The sequence below is a fragment of the Macaca nemestrina genome, chromosome X (genome assembly GCF_043159975.1).
Source record: "Macaca nemestrina isolate mMacNem1 chromosome X, mMacNem.hap1, whole genome shotgun sequence".
Taxonomy (NCBI): Eukaryota; Metazoa; Chordata; class Mammalia; order Primates; family Cercopithecidae; genus Macaca; species Macaca nemestrina.
In genome coordinates, this window is record NC_092145.1 from 151,068,114 (window position 1) to 151,087,988 (window position 19,875).

Sequence of the window (19,875 nt, forward strand, 5' to 3'; positions counted from 1 at the left end):
AAACTCTGTCTCAAAAAAAAAAAAAGAAACCAGGGGTTCACTTGAGACCCTGTAACAGATAAACCAATCAATTTTCTTAGCTACAACATGCTTTCTTCCAGGTTAATCTTTGGGTGAAGGATAAGAATTATCATGCTCTATGTTGGAAATTCATCAGGTTGCCACTTCCAATTCAGCTGACCCCACTTTCCAGACAGATGGCTGTGGCAGATCAGTGACTCTAGGCAGCAAGAAAATTCGGGCAATCATCCAGGAGCCAGCGCTCCCCCTGCTCCGTGTACATGGCAAAAAGAGATTCAAGCAGTTAAACTCATAGAACCAGAAAATAGAATGGAGGCTACCAGGGGCAGAGGGGAGCAGGGAATGGCAACAATACGTATTTCTGCCGGGTGTGGTGGCTCATGCCTGTAATCCCAGCACACACACAAAAAGAAAGAAATGTATTTCTCACAGCCTGGAGCTGGGAAGTCCATGATATGGCAACATAATTAGGTTCTGGTGAGGGGTCTCTTCCTGGACTGCAGAAGGCCACCTTCTTACTGTGTGTGTGAGAGAGAGAGACTTGCAGAGCCCAAGACATGCCACTGTGAATCTGAAATAATCTCATGTATTTTCTGAAACCATTAGCTAATGATTCTTAAAAAAAAAAATTATAATTAAAAAAACCTGGGCCAAAATGCTCTCCTAAAAGCATCAACTGAACCTGAAACCTGAATAATATTGTATTATATCTGAGCCCTTGGTTTTCTCATTCTGAAAGCATGCATGATGAATAATCTTTGTACCTACCCCTACTAGACTGTCGTAATGAGCACGTTCAGATCACTCTGCCGCAACCAGCAGGTGTGTGTTCTGTTTCCAATCTGAATCATATTTTCTTCTGGCTTAGAAATACCTTCGCTTGTGAGTCACCTTCAGCCAACTGCAATTTATCAACTTCCAGATTCACCATCCTTGTTTTCATATATTTTAAAAAATGCCTTGTACTAGGACTGGCTCCCAGTCTCTTGGCCCTAGAATCTCAATGTGTCCCTGCCACCCTAAGGGCTGAAAAGGAATCAAAGAGTGTACAGATCAACAGCAGCCCCCATCATGATTGGGCATCACTGGAACTCCACCTCCAAAGGATGGCTCTGGTCCTTGTCACCACAAACCTCTGGGGTCAGTTCTTAACCAACAAAGCAATCACACCTACTGCAAGGGCACTGGAAAAGTGGAGTCTCTGACCAGTGCTGCTATTAACAGCTAGCATTTGTAGACTGTGGCGACAGCTGCTCAGCCCTAGGGGCCAGGCGCGGTGGCTCATGCCTGTAATCTCAGCACTTTGTGAGGCTGAGGTGGGTAGATCACCTGAGGTCAGGAGTTTGAGACTAGCCTGGCTAACATGGTGAAACCCCGCCTCTACTAAAAACACAAAAGTTAGCCGGGTGTGGTGGCACATGCCTGTAGTCCCAGCTACTCAGGAGGCTGTGGCAGGAGAATCACTTGAACCTGGGAGGTGAAGGTTGCAGTGAGCCGAGATTGAGCCACTACAGTCCAGCCTGGGCGACAGAGAGAGAATCTGTTTAAAACACAAAAACAAAAAACAACCCCAGGAAGCATCACCTTCCCAACTTTAGATATGTGAAAACTGTGCTCAAAGGTTTTAAATTCAAAGTCAATCAACACAAAGGATTAGTGTCTGGTTTACTAACTCATAGATAGTGCTATGGTCCTTATGCTACACCCTGCTGAGGTGTCATTTGCCTGTTCAAAATAGAAATAACCGTTGCTTTGCCACTTGTAAAACTGTACGTATGGATGAAGAGACAGATAGACAGATATAGACATAGACAGGCAAGCTGGGCATAGTGGCTCACACCTGTGATCCCAGCACTTCGGGAGGCAAGGCTGGAGGATCACTTGAGCCCAAGAGTTCAAGACCAGCCTGGGCAACATAGCGAGACCCCATCTCTACAAAAAAAAATAACATTAACTGGGCATGGTAGCATGCACCTATAGTCCCAGCTACCCGGGAGGCTCAGATGGCACAGTTGGAGGTTGCAGTGAGTTAACATCATGCCACTGCTCTCCAGCCTGGGTGAGGCTTACTCTGACAGAGCAATACTCTGTCACTAAAGCAACAATAATAACAATAAGAACAACAACAACAACTTCTTCCCTGGAACACATATGAGAAATGGATAAGAGAAAGTCTATCAGGCTGAGGTTCCCAAGCACCAGCCTATAATCAGAAACCTCCAGATGGCCCTTGATATGGTTTGGTTCTGTGTCCCCGCCCAGATCTCATCTTGAATCGTAATTCTCATAATCCCCATGTGTCAAGGGAGGGACCAGGTAGAAGGTGATTGGATAATGGGGGCATTCCCCTCCATGCAGTTCTTGTGATAGTGAGTTCTCACAAGATCTGATGGTTTTATAAAGCAGTTTTCCCTGTTCTTGCCTACTCTCTCTCGCCTGCCGCCATGTAAGATGTGCCTCTTCCTCTTCCACCATGATCATAAGTTTCCTGATGCCTTCCTAGCCATGTGAAACTGTGAGTCAATTAAGCCTCTTTATAAATTACCCAGTCTTAGGTAATTCTTTATAGCAGTGTGAAATCGGACTAATATAGCCCTTAAAGGGCAGGACTTGGGGCAGGGCCTGAGCCTCTGCATTTTGGACAAGCTCGCAGAGGAAGATGATGCTGTTGATGGGAAGAACACTCTTAGAGAAGCCCTGCCAGAAAGCATTTAGCCTGGCACCTGCTAGGTCCCTAGCTAGTATCCCACACAATGCAGCTCAACCACCCCGACCTGGAAGGACCCTATTCTCTCAGTGGAGGAAGGCCTCCTCCCTCCTCCTTGCTCCACCTCCCCACATAGCAGCACCATTTACTTTCCCAGAACTGCTTGGGTCTATTGGTCTCCCTGCTCCCCAAGGCAGAAGAGTGCATTCCATACTCTGTGGAGTTCCTTCTGCTTGAAAATCCCTCGGCCCCAGCCTCAACACAGACTACACCTTTTCCCTTCCTGTGACACCTTGACCACCAGAGCCTGACCAAAGGTTGACTTGCTCCCTTGCCCCAAACCAAAGAGAACCAATGTGACCCCCTCCAGCTCAGAAAACACACCCATTCATGAAACTCAGGCAAGCTCCGGGCCAGGGGGACTCAATGTTCACCGTGAACTTTGCAGACAATGCTTGGTGCCTGTCTGTTAACCTGCCAACAAGACTCAAGGCTAGCTGGGCGTGGTGGCTCATGCCTGTAATCCCAGCACTCTGGGAGGCTGAGATAGGAAGATCACTTGAACTTGGGTGGTTGAGGCTGCAGTGAGCCCAGATCACATCACTGCACTGCAGCCTTAGTGAGACAATAAGAAAAACAAAACAAAACAAAACAAAAAACAAAAAAGAAAAGAAAAAGAAAAATGTCAAGGCTAACATGTAAGACCATAACCCTCCATCCGGGCTACACTGGACTCTCCTGGTGTTCTTTAGAATCACCGATACCTGCCCCTGCCCTCAGTCTCCTGACTAACTGGCCTGGGGTGCAGCCTGGCCGTCAACAGCGCTTCGCGGCTCCCCCAGGTGATCTGAATGCACAGCCAAGGTTTCACCATTGCACTGGAGGAATGGCGTCATCCCCCTTCTTTTATTTAACTGAACACACAGTAACATTTCCAGGGGTCTGTTTTCACCCTGGTCTTAAAAGCCGACCAGAGGCCCAAAGACTCAACATTCTCTACCACTGTCCACCTTTCAAAAGCATTTGAGCCTCGGTGCATTTTCCCAAATCTTGTTCATTCTTTGAAAGATAAGAATGTACATAGTAATATTTTCTTTTGCTGTTTTTATTTTTCTTTTTTATTTAGACAGGGTATCTCTCTGTCGCCCTGGACGGAGTGCAGAGGCACAATCACGGCTCACTGCAGCCTTGACTTCCCCAGGCTCAAGTGATCCTCCCACCTCAGCTTCCCGAGTACCTAGGACTACAGGCGTGCACCACCATACCCAACTACATCTTCTGTATTTTTTGTAGAGATAGGGTCTCGCCATATTGCCCAGACTGCTCTTGAACCCCTGAGGTCAAGCAATCCTCTCACCTCAGCCTCCCAAAACGCTGGGATTACAGGCGTGAGCCACCACACCCAGCCTCTTTTGTTATTGTTTTTAAATGATGGATAAGAGCTGAAGATAAAGTTATTCTTAGAAATAGAGATTTAAAAAAAAAAAAAAAAAGGAAAATGATACCTGTCCAAAACAAACAAACAAACAAAAATGTTATTTAGAATACAATTTAGATGTCCCAATAAACTTCTAATATTCAGAAGTCTCCCACCTGCATCATCCGGGCCCAGCAGTGAGGCATGGAGGTGGGGTTATGCATGAAGAGCACAACTTCGGATGACCACAGACTGGCTTGCAAATTCCAATGTGCAAAAACAAGGCAAGGGGAAGAAAGGTACCCGGTGAATTTGACAAAGGTCATGATGGCCTATCACAGTCACTGAGAACCAGAACTGGGCAGGGAGGTGAGACATTAGCCCCTGAAGAACCTGGCCCACCTCAGGCAAGCCATGGAGTTGCTACCGTGAGAGGCACATGCACCCACCCTGGGTGGGGGCTATCACAGTTGCAGTCACCCAGAGGGCTTCAGACACACCCAGAGGTTCCGTTGGAACACACACAGTTGTGTGTCGTGTTGAGTGTCCAGAAGCACAGCAGGCTACAGATCCACTGGCTTGCATTCCAATACCCAGGACACCCCTCTAGCTTTCCACCCTCGTTCTTCCCAGGGAGCTCCAGAAACTGGCTAAGAAAGGGTCATACAGCCTCAAACAGGCAACTGAAATGTGCAGCCAGGGTCCACAAGGCTGTGGGAGGGAAGCAGCTACTATCTTCCTCACTGAAACACAAACACACACCCACATATGGAACCATAAATGCAGCTCGAGCACTCAGAGTCCAATTAACAACTCAATGTCAGGGAATGCCCATTTCCCAAGGGCGGTGCAGACTGTCCTTGACACTCAAGTTCCTGGAGAATGAGCTACAGACAAGGTTGCATCTTTATCAGTGTGGATGTAAACATGGGAAGAGGAGGGGAAGTTACAATGTCACTTTCTCTAAAATGCCAGTTCATTAATTTTGTCAGCCCCAACTGAATTTATAGGAACAAAATACCAAAACAGACTCCCACCACGTTGTGAGAACCCAAAAAGTCTCACAAGTTAAAATGTCATGCTGTCATGGGATTACCGGTTCAAATATTGCTTTCTTGACTAAGGACTAAGCAACACAGTAAACAGGGTCTCTACTATGGAGACACAGTCCTGGGCCAATAACCCCAGTGCAGGAAGCTGGCTGGAAACACGTTCTTCGTGATCCCTTTCATTTTTGTACAAGAACAGTCTATTATTTTTCCTTTAATATTGAGCTGCAAAGAGAATTTTTTAACCACTTAAGCTATTCCAAGCACATATTATTCCACAACCTTTGTGTTTTGATATTTAGGGAGATTTTTCCAAAGCTTCCAATGTAAGAAGAGTGACCTTTCATCCGGAGAAATATTTCCTGGCTTACTCCACTACATCTGAAAACAAGATAAGTAGAAGGGAAACTGCTTCTCTCTTTCATGAAAGCAAACCCAGCACCCCTGCCACCCCCTCCACAATCCTGAGACTATCTCAAGATGGGGGTCCCAAGTGTCCTGCAGTAGATGGCTGGGAACATTCCTCTCTCCCTACCCTTGTCAAGCACTCAACCATAAGTGAACATCCCGATGGGGAAAACAGCCGTGTGAAACTGCCCAGCCCAGCTAAGACCCTGCACAGTTCAAAAAGGCACAACGGTTGTGTGCTGGTTGTGTGTCGTGTGTCGTGTCAGGCTCCCAGAAGCACAGCGGGCTACAGATCCACTGGCTTGCATTCCAATACCCAGAGCGCCCCTCCAGCTTTCCACCCTCATTATTCCCAGGGAGCTCCGGAAACCAGCTAAGAAAGGTTTATGCAATTGCTTTGGTCCAAATGACTTACTTCTTTGTGGGGAGGGGAGGAAGAGAGGGGCAAAATCTATGGAATGGGAGATTTCTAGGTTTATGCATTCCAACTTACATACTCTTTTCTCTTACTAGAAATCCATGACCTTTTATTTTATTTATTTATTTATTTTTGAGATGGAGTTTCAGCTCTTGTTTCCCAGGCTGGAGTGCAATGGTGCGATCTTGGCTCACTGCAACCTCCGCCTCCCAGGTTCAAGAGTTTCTCCTGCCTCAGCCTCCTGAGCAGCTGGGATCATAGGCAAGTGCCACCACGCCCAGTTTTTTTTTGTTTTTTTTTTTTTGTTTTTTTTTTTAGTAGAGACTGGGTTTCTCCATGTTGGCCAGGCTGATCTCGAACTCCTGACCTCAGGTGATCCACCTGCCTTGGCCTCCCAAAGTGCTAGGATTACAGGCGTGAGCCACAGCACCCAGCCGACCTTAATTATTAAGCTGTTGTTTAAATTAAAAAGATTTGAGGAAAAACCTGGAATGTAAAGGAGCCTCATTCACTTAATACCCAAATGTTATTTCTTGGGCTGCTGCAGTGGCTCACGTCTGTAATCCCAGCACTTTGGAAGGCCAAGGCAGGAGGATACTTTGAGCCCAGGAGACCAGCCTGGGCAATATGGCAAAACCTCATCTCTACCAAAAATTTTAAAATTAGCCGGGTGTGGTAGTACATGCCTATAGTCCCAGCTACTCAGCAAGCTGAGGTGGGAGGATCACTTGAGTTTGGGAGGTGGAGGCTGCAGTGAGCTGTGATTGCGCCACTGCATTCCAGCCTAGGCAAACGAGCAAGACCCTATCTCAAAAAAAAAAAAAAAAGAAAGAAAAGAAAAAAATGTTGTTTCTCCATGTAAATCTGGAGCATAATTCCATGATTATTACCAAAAACAAAACAAAACAAAAAACAAAAATGACTTTGTATAGATCCTGCCTCTTCCTAGGAGAATTAACTACTACCTGATTCTCTTTTCCTAGCACGCTATGCAATTTTACATGCAGTGAAGACATAACTACAAAAATAAGACCTTATTATTTATGGTGACAATTCAAATACAATCTTATGTTTAAGAATAACATGAAATTGGCAGAGACAAGAAGATCACTTGAGGCCAGGAGTTCCACACCAGCCTGGGCAACATAGCAAGACCTTGTCTCTACTAAAAATTAGAAAAATTAGCCAGGCGTGGTGGCACAAGCCTGTAGTCCCAGCTACTTGAGAGGCTGAGTCAGGAGGATAGCTTAAGCCTGGGAGTTTAAGGCTGCAGTGAGCAATGATCATGCCACTGCACTCCAGTCTGGGCAACAGAGAGAGATCCTGTCTCTAAAAATATAAAGAAGAAGAAGAAGAATTCATATTCTCAAAATTGAGTTTTTCCAACAAATTGCTTCATTTCCTGCACAAGCAGTTAGGACAGGGCATTGAAGACCCCTGCTGCCAGTGTTTGCTGGGAGTCCTTAGAGAAGGGACAGAACCCCAGGGAGGCCCACTCCTGCCCAGAGGCACTGAGCACACCCCCTCCTCCTCCTGGCCCTGAGCAAGCATGTTGAAGCAGCCCCAGCCGCACCTGGGCAGAGAGGAGCCGGTCTGCACCAGATTCGGCCATTCCCTCCACAGAGCTTTCTGAAGCTGCCACCTGCCTGGCACTGAGCACGGATCCAGGAGCCAGGACTCTGGGGACTGATCCCTGCTCAGCCCTGGCCTCCCCCAGGCAGATGGGATGGAGGGAGGGAGAGGCAAGTAGTCATGCACAGATGCACACATGCGTTCAGGCACCAGGATCCTCCATCCCTGCACCAGATGCGCATACTGTGCCTTGGTGGTACCACTCTCATCCCTTGACTTTTCTCTATCACTGTTGGTAGCACAAGGCTTCCTAACTCCTCCATGTAACTCCTGTACCCATTTGCCCTTCTACTACAAGTGGTCTCTGTCACCACACCCTGCTTAAAAGTCTTCCATGGCTCCCACTGCCCTGGAGCAAGGCCCTGGCTCCTGCCTACCTCACCCACTGCAGCCTCCTCCCCCCTTCCCCTAACCTGCAGGCTGCCACCAGCTCCCCAGCCCAGAGGGCCTTCCAGCTACATGCCCTGGAGGAACACCGTGTGAGTTTCTCCCTCAATCGGAGATCACTCACTCAGGAGTGAGGCTCCATAAACAACACACACTCTTTCCCAGGCCTGTCTGCCCCTGGGTCAGATCCAGGAAAAATCACAGCTTAGTGATGATCCCTATGACACGAATTCAGGTCCACTGAAGAACTGCCCCAGGATAGGCTCTAACAGGGGCCTTCAGGGTCAGCCTCCTCTCAGTGATGTCTCTACAATTCAAGAATAAGGCTGAACACACACCTTGACCCATTTCCTTTTTTTAAGTAACTGCTTTCTTGAGTATAACTTACATACAATAAAATTCACCTTTTTAAAGTATACAATCAAGGAGTTTTTGGTATATTCACAGAGTTGTGCAACCACCACTCTCTAAGTCCAGAACATTTTCATTACCCCAACAGAAACCCCATGCCCGCTGCCAGACCCTCCCCTCTGCACTCCGTCCCTGGTAACCACCATTCAATTCTGCTGTCTTTGTATATTCAAGCATTTGAAGCTTTTGCATATTCAAGATATTTGATACCAATGGATCATACAGTATTTCTCCACCCGTTTTCACTTCAAATACTAAATACAAGTTAGCAAATGTGGTAGCAAATGTGATGGGGTGCAATATTTATTACAACCAACAGGCTTTAAAATTTCAGAAATTCCTGGGTTTCAAAACACACATTACATGTAGGAGAAAAGAAATAAACCCACCTTCCCAGACCAGTTATCATGGGCAGAGTTCACAATAAGCTAACAAAAAGCCACACCCACTCCCACTTTCCACATTACCCCCTCCTTCTTGCAAAGCACCCCACGCAAGCCCAGGCTGTAGTTTGAAAAACTTCCCTGATGCCTCCCCCATGTCCTCTACTGGTTCAGAGAAGTGCTGCTTTAGAAACTGGTTCTGATTTCAGTGTGTATAAAACCATCTGAGCCAGTTGTTAAAATTCAGGTCCCTGGGTCCCAGCAACTGTGATTTGGAGGTTTTGCACATGCTAATTAGAATGCAAATGGCAGACAGGCCACATCTCTGTAGAGCAGTTGTACAGAGAACTGCTCTGCTGTGTGGAGCCAGCATCAGCATCACCCAGATGATTCCTGACTAACTTCTGGTTTGGGGTTCAGTAGGTCTAGAGTGGGGTCCAAGAATTTTCAACCCTGCCAAGTTCCCAGGGGATACTGATGCTGCTGGTCTGGGAACCACACTTTGAAAACCACTGCTTACTAAGGGCAGCAAGCCCCAGCCAGTATACCAATTACTGCCCATTGCCTGCTTTTGTAAATAAAGATTTATTGGCACACAATCCTTTCATTTACACACTGTCTACAGCAGCGATCATGCTGTACAGTACAGAGGAGTAATTTGGCCCACAGAGCCAAAAATATTTACTCTCTGGCCCTTTACAGAAGTCTGCGGGCCTCTAGTTTGCAGAGGATCATCTAAACATTAGAAATATCCTGACCATGTCTATTGTCAAATTGAGACTTCTGGTACTTCATACAGATTTCAGAGAATGGAGGACATGGAATTTTATTAAAACCTAAGGATTTTTTCAAAAGAAAAAGGAAGGCCGGGTACGGTGGCACACACAAGTAAATCCTAGCAATTTGGGAGACCAAGGCAGGAGGATCACTTGAGCCCAGGAGTTTGAGACCAGCCTGGGCAACATGGTGAGAACTCATCTCTAAAAAAAACTTTAGAATTAGCAGGGCACGGTGGTGCATCTGTAGTCCCAGCTACTTGGGAGGGCTGAGGTGGGATGATTGCTTAAGCCCAGGAATTCGAGACTGCAGTAAACTGTGATTGCACCACTGCACTCCAGCCTGGGTGACAGAGCAAGACTCTGTCTATTTTAAAAAGGGTAGGGGAGGAATGCAGGCTGCTTCTAGAAGCTGGAAGCTGGGTGTGGCTGGAGCAAAGAGGGTGGGAAAGGATGGAGGGAAGGCCACGTGTTGAAGACCCAGTTACAGAAGACTCTGTGGGCCATAGGATGGTGTCAGCTTCAGTCCATGTGTGATGAGACTCTACTGGATAACTCTTCGTATTTTCAAAAAAATACTGCAATAAAATAAATCTTGAAGCTTGAAAAACATAATCTGAAAAAGAAAAAAAAGTTAAAAAGGTGGAGGGAGCCAGGTGCGGTGGCTCATGCTTGTAATCCCAGCACTTCGGGAGGCCTAGGCAGGCAGATCACTTTAGGTCAGGAGTTCAAGACCAGCCTGGACAACATAGTGAAACTCCGTCTCTACCAAAAAAAAAAAAAAAAAAAAATTAGCTGGGTGTGGTGACAGGTGCCTGTAGTCCCAGCTACTCGGGAGGCTGAGGCAGGAGAATCACTTGAACCCAGGAGACAGAGGTTTCAGTGAGCTGAGATCGCACCACTGCACTCCAGCCTGGGCAACAGAGTGAGACTCCATCTCAAAAAAAAGATAAACTGGCAGGGTGGACTTGATGTGATGCCTGCTAGGAGCAAGGTGACAGGGAAGCATGAAGGACGGCGCTTTTCAAGCCTGGGAGAACAGGGAGGCCTTCACCAGAAGAGCTGTTGTGCAGTCATTGGTACCTGTATTGGGGAAACATAGCATACAAGCAAGACAGCTTACAGCCTTGGTAGCGAAAATGTTTTCACATCAGAGACCCAGAACTTTTGCAGTCGTTTATGTCATCCCTTCTTCTCCAGACAGAAGATACCAAAAAGCTGCAATCAAAGATATCTCCATCTTATTGATAAAGCCACTAATAAAGCCAAAATGTCTGTCAATGTCAACCACAGCGTGTCAGACCAGTTCTATCACAAGATGCCCTGTATGATTGCCAAGGTTGAGGGCAAAGAAAATGGAATCAAGACAGTTATAGTCAACATGATTGACACCGCAAAGGCGATTAATCGGCCTCCAAGGTATCCTACCAAATATTTTGGTGGGATACATTGTTACATTGTGAATGAATCTCATGAGGCCAATAAGGTGCAAGACATGTTGGATGGATTCATTAAAAAATTGTTGTCTGTCCTGAATGTGAGAGTCCTGAAACAGATATGCATGTCAAGCCAAAGCAGCAAACACTAGGTAATTCTTATAAAGCCTGTGGCTATCAAGGCATGCTTGACACACACCATAAACTCTGCACATTCATTCTCAAAAACCCACCTGAGAATAGTGACAGTGGTACAGGAAAGAAAGAAAAGGAAAAGAAAAATAGAAAGGGCAAAGACAAGGAAAATGGCTCCGTATCCAGCAGTGAGACAACATTACCACCACCACCAAAGAAATTAGCCGTCCTCCATATACAGTGGAAGAAGAGGAGGATGATTGGGGGGAAGATACAAGTGAGGAAGCTCAAAGTCTCAGAATGGATGAAATCAGTGATTATGCAAAAGTTCTGATACTCCGTGATGATTTGGAAAGAACAGTTGAAGAGTGGGCCAACATCCTGTTTGATTTTGTGAAGAAAAATAAAGAAGAGGGTATCATTGATTTATGTGACAAAGAAACTGTTGCTGAAGCAGAAGGACTGGATGTAAAAGCCATGGGCCCTCTTGTTCTGACTGGAGTTCTTTTTAAAGAGGAGATTAGAGAACACATAAGAAATACAGGCACCATTTCCTATGATTTTGTCACAACAACAACAAAGCTCAATGGTACCTTCTTCGTGGTTTGACGTGTGGGGTAGCAATGCACCAAGCTCACCTCATCTCCAAGATTCCACATATCTTGAAGGAGACGTATGATGTAGATTTTTTAGAAGAAGAGGTCATCATCAGCTGGTCGGAAAAAGGCCTTTAAGAAATATGTCTCAAAAGAACTAGCCAAAGAGATTTGTGTCAAAGCAGAACCATTTATAAAATGAAGGAGGCAGAGGAAGAATCTTCTGGTGGTAAAGAAGATGAAGATGAGAGCATTGAGGTGGTATATTAGAAGACTGTCAGTGTACCTAAAGTTGAAACTGTAAAGTCCAAAAACCAGGATGATGACATTGATATTGATGCCATTTAATGGGATGGATGCAACCTAGCTTAACAGTGTAATGCTGCAAATTCTTCTCCATTATCAGCCAGAAGCACAACATGTATGTGCAAAAGCTAAAATGGCTTAACATCAAGCTACACTATACACTAAAAATCTATTACTGTGAGTGCTCTGTAATTAAGCCCAATGAGACATCTAGGGAGTCCATACACACATTAGTGAGCAGATGCAGTTTGCTTATTTATAGCATGTTTCTTTTTGAAAAACTGGTGGTGAACACATTTGGATCACATTTATACAGTTATAAAAATAAAGATTTGATTTTGGTCATTCTTCAGATATTTGGTTCTGAATGACTTAACCTGAAGCAACTGGCTCCATTTTCAAATGTTACATCATCATTTCACCTGACAAGCATTCTTGGAGCCTGCTAGATATTGTTAGGTGCTGAGGCTGTAAAGAGGTCTTCAACAGGATGTAAAGCAAACTTATTTGTAATTACCTTATTCAGCCCATTAAGAAATAATACTACTTAAGTTTTATCTCTAGTCCCTCCAATTGGCATCTGGTAATGTACACTGTGAGGTAGACTGATAATCACATGACAGTGCAACATCCTACTGAGAAGTAAATATGACCTGAGTGTCCTAGAAATAATTTAACAGCAGGTTTTGAAACTTGGAGAGTTGCTTTCTCATTTCATGTACACTTGCCCTAAATTGTAGTCTTTGAAGTCGTGTGCATTGCACGTTGGATGAGCCAGGGAAGTTATTACATTAACAACCATTTTGTGTGTATGTAGTAGTTGCTTCATACTGAGAGAACTCGCTTTGGGGTGCAATTAAACAATAAACTGATTTTATTTGGGGGAAACAGGGAAGGGTGCACTTACTAGCAAACCTAAGCATTAATTTTCAGCTTTTGCCCTTATGGTTTAAATTACAATTCCAAAATATTTAGACATACTGAAAGAAAAAAAAAAAAAGGTAGAGGGAGGTCGGGTGTGGTGGCTCACACCTGTAATTCCAGCACTTTGGGAGGCCAAGGTGGGTGGATCACTTGAGGTCAGGGGTTTGAGACCAGCCTAGCCAACATGGTGAAATCCCGTCTCTACAAAAAATACAGAAATTAGCTGGGCATGGGTGACGGGTGCCTGTAGTCCCACCTACTCAGGAGGCAGAGGCAGGAGGATCACTTGAGCCCAGGAATTGAAGGCTGCAGGGAGGCAAGGTCACACCACTGCACTCTAGCTTGGGTAACAGAGCAGGACAATGTCTCTTAAATAAATAAATAAATAAAAATATTCAACACAAAACTTTATAAATCCTACAATGCTATGATGAAGATACAATGTCCCCCAAATCTGGAAAATTTAAGTTTATTGAGGGATCCCCCTATAGCAGGGGTTTCTGAAATATAACCAGAAATGATGAAGAGGTGAAGATTTTGATTTTGGTCTGAAGCTATGTTGTTGCTGGGAAGTGAAAGAGTGGAAAATGACAAGAGAGCAGCTCATGTCTAAGGGGGGACACCTTCCCGAGCGCTATCACCCTTGGGTTACAGGGACTCCGCTCAGTGCCTGAACCCCAGAATCAACCCTGTGTCCACTTCACAGGGAGGCTGAAAGACTCCCATGCTCCTGCTCAGAAAGCAGCAGCAGCAGCAGGGGATGAGGCTGAGCTAATCACAAACTGCCACCACAAGGACCACCAGGATGCCGGCGACCATGCATGTCTTCCTGAAGGCTCAGCAGACATGCTGACCACCTCTGTTGGAGCCCTTCAGGGCCCCACACCCACCAGGGTCAGGACAAAAATCCTATGACCTTTGAAAATTGTGAGTTTTAATTTTGCTTCAACAGTTGTGAAGCCAAAATGACCAATCCTATTCTTTTGATTCATAAGAGATGTGCCACCCCTGTGCTCAGGAAATCACAAATGCTATGCCTGGGGCAGTGAGGTTAAAAGCTGGAAACACAAGGAAAATACTCAGGAGACTTGAAAACTTGTCCACACAGCAGCATTATTCGCAAGAGTCACAAAGGAGAACCACCCACATGTCCATCAAAGGATATGAACAAAACGCGGTCCATTCCCATAGGACAATAGCATTCAGCCGTGAAAAGGAATGACTGATACACACTACAACATGGATTAATCTCCAAACATTATAATGAGATAAGCCAGACACAAATGACCACATATTCTATGATCCCAGTGACATGAAATGTCCAGAACAGACAAATCCATACATAGTAACTGTGATGGTTAATACTGAGTGTCAGCTTGATTGGATTGAAGGATACAAAGTACTGATCCTGGGTGTGTCTGAGGGTGTTGCCAAAAGAGATTAAATTTGAGTTAGTGGGCTGGGGAAGGCAGATCCACCCTTAATCTGGTGGGCACCATCTAATCAGCTGAAACGGATATTAAGCAGACAGAAAGACGTGAAAAGGAGGGACTGGCCTGGCCTCCCAGCCTACATCTTTCTCCCGTGCTGGATGCTTCCTGCCCTCGAACATCAGACTCCAAGTTCTTCAGTTTTGGGACTCGGACTGGCTCTCCTTGCTCCTCAGCTTGCAGACAGTCTGTTGTGGGACCTTGTGATCGTGGGAGTTAATACTTAATAACATCCCCTTTATATGTATATACATATATATATGATGTAGACATATATATAATTATATATAGATATATACAGGATATATACAGAGAACAGATCTTTCTATATAGAGGATATATATCTGAGCTATATGTAGGAGATATATATATATATAAAAATATGTGTATCTAGCCTATTAGTTCTGTCCCTCTAAGAGAACCCTAATGCAGATTTTGGTACCAGGACTGGTTCTAGAGGAACAGAATATTAAGGATGGAGTTCTTTTGTCGGTTTTGGGGTTTCTGGAGTTAGCTGCTTAATATGATTAGACTCCAAAATGCTAAGGACTCTACTTCACATAGTATGGAAAACACTGATAGTCCTTGGCATAAACTGTTTAGAGAGTTATGCAAAATAAATGCATTTGACACTCCTGATTCATTGCTCATGAGAGGCAAGGAGTTTAGTGACTCTATACATAATACCTTTGACCATATGTGGAGAACCAAGGAACATAATGAAGCTGGTTGGTTGTTCCTAAGTTCAGCGGGCAAAGTGACAAAAGAAAATGATGAACTCAGGGATTCCGTCTCTCAGCTTCAGAAGCAGATACTGAGCCTCAAATCTGCTAAGATTGCCCCAAGTGAAATTCTTACCTCCTGTAGAGAAAGAGCTGAAATTGTGGAAAAACAGACACAAGTTCTTATCATGCGAGTGGCTGACCTGCAATGCAAGACACGTGCACAGCCTCGCCAGGTGTCTACTGTTAAAGTGAGGGCATTGATTGGAAAAGAATGGGACCCTGCAGCTTGGAATGGGGACGTGTGGGAGGACCCTGATGAAGCTGGGCACACTGAGTTTGTAAACTCTGATGAACCTTTTTTGCCAGAAGGAACAGCTTCCCCATCCCCTGTGGCGGCAACATCCCTTCCCATGCTGCCATCAGCCTTTCCACCTTTGTCTGAGGAGATAAACCTGTGCTGCCGGAGGCAACAGTGATGGCCTCCCACAAGACAGTTGCCAGGCAAGATAATGTTGATTCTTCTCAGGAGCCACCCCCAAAACCCCTGTTTACTTCTAGACCTGTAACTAAAGTCCCAGCGGGCCCCTAGAGGTGAGGTTGAGAATGTGACTCATGAGGAGGTGTGCTACACTCGAAAAGAACCATTTGAGTTCTCTAATTCATATAAACAGCAATCTGGAGAACAGGCATGGGAATGGATATTAAGGGTATGGGATAATGATGGAAGGAACACAGAGTTGGATCAGGCTGAATTTATTGATTTGGGCCCACTAAGTAGGGACTCTGCTTTTAATGTTGCAGCTGGGGAGTTTAAAAATGTTCTAATGGTTTTATTTGCTTGGTTAGCTGAAATATGGATTAAAAGATGGCCCACATGAATGAGCTAGAAATGCCTGACCTCCCTTGGTTTAATGTAGAGGAAGGGATCCAAAGGCTTAGGGAGATCGGGATGGTGGAGTGGATTAGTCACCTTAGACCTACTCATCCCAGCTGAGAGGGTCCAGAAGATATACCCTTGACCAATGCCTTGCAAAACAGATTTGTGAGGGCAGCACCTGCATCTTTGAAGAGCCCTGTGATTGTTCTTCCCTGTATGTCAGATCTAATGGTGGGAACTGCAGTCACACAACTACAAAGTTTAAATACAATAGGAATAATTGGATCCTGAGGTGGCAGAAGCCAAGTGATGACACTCAACTGTCAAAGGCAAGGTGTGTGTAGCTACCGTAATGGACTGCAGAGGCAAAGCGGCAATCAGAATAGTCTGACTCGTGTGAGCTCTGGCATTGGCTAATTAATTAATCACGGTGCTCCTAGAAGTGAAGTTGATAGGAAGCCTATTGCCTTCCTACTGAATTTATACAAGCAGAAAACTTCTGGGTTGAATGGACAAAAGACTAATTTGAATTATAAAAACAGAATCACAGCCCCTCAATCAATTTCCAGACTTGAGCCAGTTTACAGACCCAGAACCCCTTGAATGAAGAGGAGGCCAGGTTCCCTTGAGGAAGGACCCCACTACATTACCAACAATTAATGTGGTGAATCTTTTCCCATCCTTCCCCAATGCGACCTCTGGACTTTAACCAGGGTAACTGTGCATTGGGGAAAGGGAAATGATCAGACATTTTGGGGACTACTGAGCTGATGTTGATTTCAAGGGAGCAAAAACGTCATTGTGGTCCTCCAGTTAAAGTACGGGCTTATGGAGGTATGGTAATTAATGGAATTTTAGCTCAGGTCCGACTTACAGTGGGTCCCCAGACTCATCCTGTGGTCATTTCCCCAGTGCCAGAATGCATGATTGGCATAGACATACTTAGCAGCTGGCAGAACCCCCACATTGGTTCCCTGACTGGTAGGGTGAGGGCTATTATAGTGGGAAAGGCTCAATGGAAGCCATTAGAGTTGCCTCTACCTAGAAAAACAGTAAATCAAAAACAATGTCACATCCCTGCAGGGATTGCAGAGATTAGTGCCACCATCAAGGACTTGAAAGACACATGGGTGGTGATTCCCATCACATCCCTGTTCAACTCTCCCATTTGGCCTGTGCAGAAGACAGATGGATCTTGGAGAATGACAGTGGATTATCATCAGCTTAACTAAGTGGTGACTCCAACTGCAGCTGCTGTACCAGATGTGGTTTCATTGCTTGAGCAAACTAACACATCTCCTGGTACCTGGTATGCAGCCATTGACTTGGCAAATGCCTTTTTCTCCATTACTGTCCACAATGCCTACCAGAAGCAATTTGCCTTCAGCAGCAATATACCTTTACTGTCCTACCTCAGGGGTGTATCAGCTCTCCAGCTTTGTGTCATAATCTTATTCGGAGAGACCTTGATTGCTTTTCGCTTCCCCAAGACATCACACTGGTCCACTGCACTGATGATATTATGCTGATTGGATCCAGTGAACAAGAAGTAGCAAACACACTGGACTTATTGGTGAGACATTTGTGTGCCAGAGGATGGGAAATAAATCCGACTAAAATTCAGGGACCTTCTACCTCAGTAAAATTTCTAGGGGTCCAACGGTATGGGGCCTGTCGAGATATTCCAAGGTGAAGAATAAGTTGCTGCATTTGGCCTCTCCTACAAGCAGGAAAGAGGCACAACGCCTAGTGGGCCTATCTGGATTTTGGAGGCAACACATTCCTCATTTGGGTGTGTTACTCTGACCCATTTATCAAGTGACCCGAAAGGCTGCCAGTTTTGAGTGGGGTCCAGAACAGGACAAGGCTCTGCAACAGGTCCAGGCTGCTGTGCAAGCTGCCCTGCCACTTGCGCCATATGATCCAATGGTGCCTGAGGTGTCAGAGGCAGATAGGGATGCTGTTTGGAGCCTCTGGCAGGCCCCCATAGGTGAATCACAGCGGAGGCCTCTAGGATTTTGGAGCAAGGCCCTGCCATCTTCTGCAGACAACTACTCTCCTTTTGAGATACAGCTCTTGGCCCGTTACTGGGCTTTGGTAGAAACTGAATATTTGACTATGGCTCATCAAGCCACCATGCAATCTGAACTACCTATCATGAACTGGGTGCTTTCTGGCCCATCTATCCATAAAGCTGGGTGTGCACAGCAGCACTCTATCATCAAATGGAAGTGGTATATACGTGATCGGGCTCAAGCAGGTCCTGAAGGCACAAGTAAGTTACATGAAGAAGTGACTCAAATGCCAATGGTCTCCACTCCTGCCACCCTGCCTTCTCTCCCCGAGCCTGCAGTAATAGCCTTATGGAGAGTTCCCTATGATCAGTTGTCAGAGGAAGAGAAGACTAGGGTCTGGTTCACAGACGGTTCTGTATGATATGCAGACACCACCCCAAAATAGAGAGTGGCACCACTACAGCCCCTTTCTACAACACCCCTGAAGGACAGCGGTGAAGGGAAACCTTCCCAGTGGGCAGAACTTGGAGCAGTGCACCTGGTTGTGTACTTTGTATGGACGGAAAAATGGCCAGATGTGTGATTATATACTGATTCATGGGCTGAATTCATGGGAAGAAGTATGATTGGAAAATTGGTGACAAAGAAATTCGGGGATGAGGTTTGTGGATGGACCTCTCTGAGTGCTCAAAAACTGTGAAGATACTTGCATCCCATGTGAGTGCTCACCAACAGGTGACCTCAGTAGAGGAGGATTTTAAGAATCAACTGGATAGGATGACCCTTTCTGTGGACACCACTCAGCCTCTTTTCCCAGCTACGCATCATCGCCCAATGGGCCCATGAACAAAGTGGCCATGGTGGCAGGGATGGAGGTTATGGATGGACTCAGCAACATGGACTTCCACTCACCAAGGCTGACCTGGCTATGGCCACTGCTGGATACCCAATTTGCCAGCAGCAGAGACCATCACTGAGCCCTCGATATGTTACCATTCCTTGGGGTGATCAGCCAGCTACCTGGTGGCAGGTTGATTATATTGTACCTCTTCCATCATGGCAAGGCCAAAGGTTTGTTCTCACTGCAATAGACACTTACTCCAGATATGGGTTTGCCTATCCTGCACGCAATGCTTCTGCCAAGACTACCATCTGTGGACTCATGGAATGCCTTATCCACCATCATGGTATTCCACACAGCATTGCCTCTGACTAAGGCACTCACTTTATAGCTAAAGAAGTGTGGCAGTGGGCTCATGCTCATGGAATTCACTGGTCTTACCACGTTCCCCTTCATCCTGAAGCAGCTGGATTAATGGAATGGTGGAATGGCCTTTTGAAGTCAACTATAACGCCAACTAGGTGACAATACTTTGCAGGGCTGGGGCAAAGTTCTTCAGAAGGCCATGTATGCTCTGAATCAGCATCCAATGTATGGTACTGTTTCTCCCATAGCCAGAATTCATGGGTCCAGGAATCAAGGGGTGGAAGTAGACGTGGCACGACTTACCATCACCTCTAGTGATCCACTAGCAAAATTTTTGCTTCCTGTTCCTGCAACATTACATTCTGTTGGCCTAGGGGTCTTAGTTCCAGAGGGAGGAACGCTGCCACCAGGAGACACAACAATGATTCCATTAAACTGGAAGTTCAGATTGCCACCTGGCTGCTTTGGGCTCCTCCTACCTTTAAGTCAACAGGATAAGAAGGGAGTTACAGTGTTGGCTGGGGTGACTGACCCAGACTATCAAGATAAAATCAG

The 19,875-nt window shown here is 45.7% G+C and overlaps 1 protein-coding gene and 1 pseudogene across 2 annotated transcripts in view; one reads left to right on the top strand and one right to left on the bottom strand.

Annotated features, from left to right (window-relative positions):
* The window catches only part of LOC105478107 (shroom family member 2), a 164,505-nt gene that overhangs the window by 120,915 nt on the left and 23,715 nt on the right, over nucleotides 1–19,875 (bottom strand). The window lies entirely within an intron of this gene.
* LOC105478108 (eukaryotic translation initiation factor 5 pseudogene) lies at nucleotides 10,786–12,124 on the top strand (annotated as a pseudogene).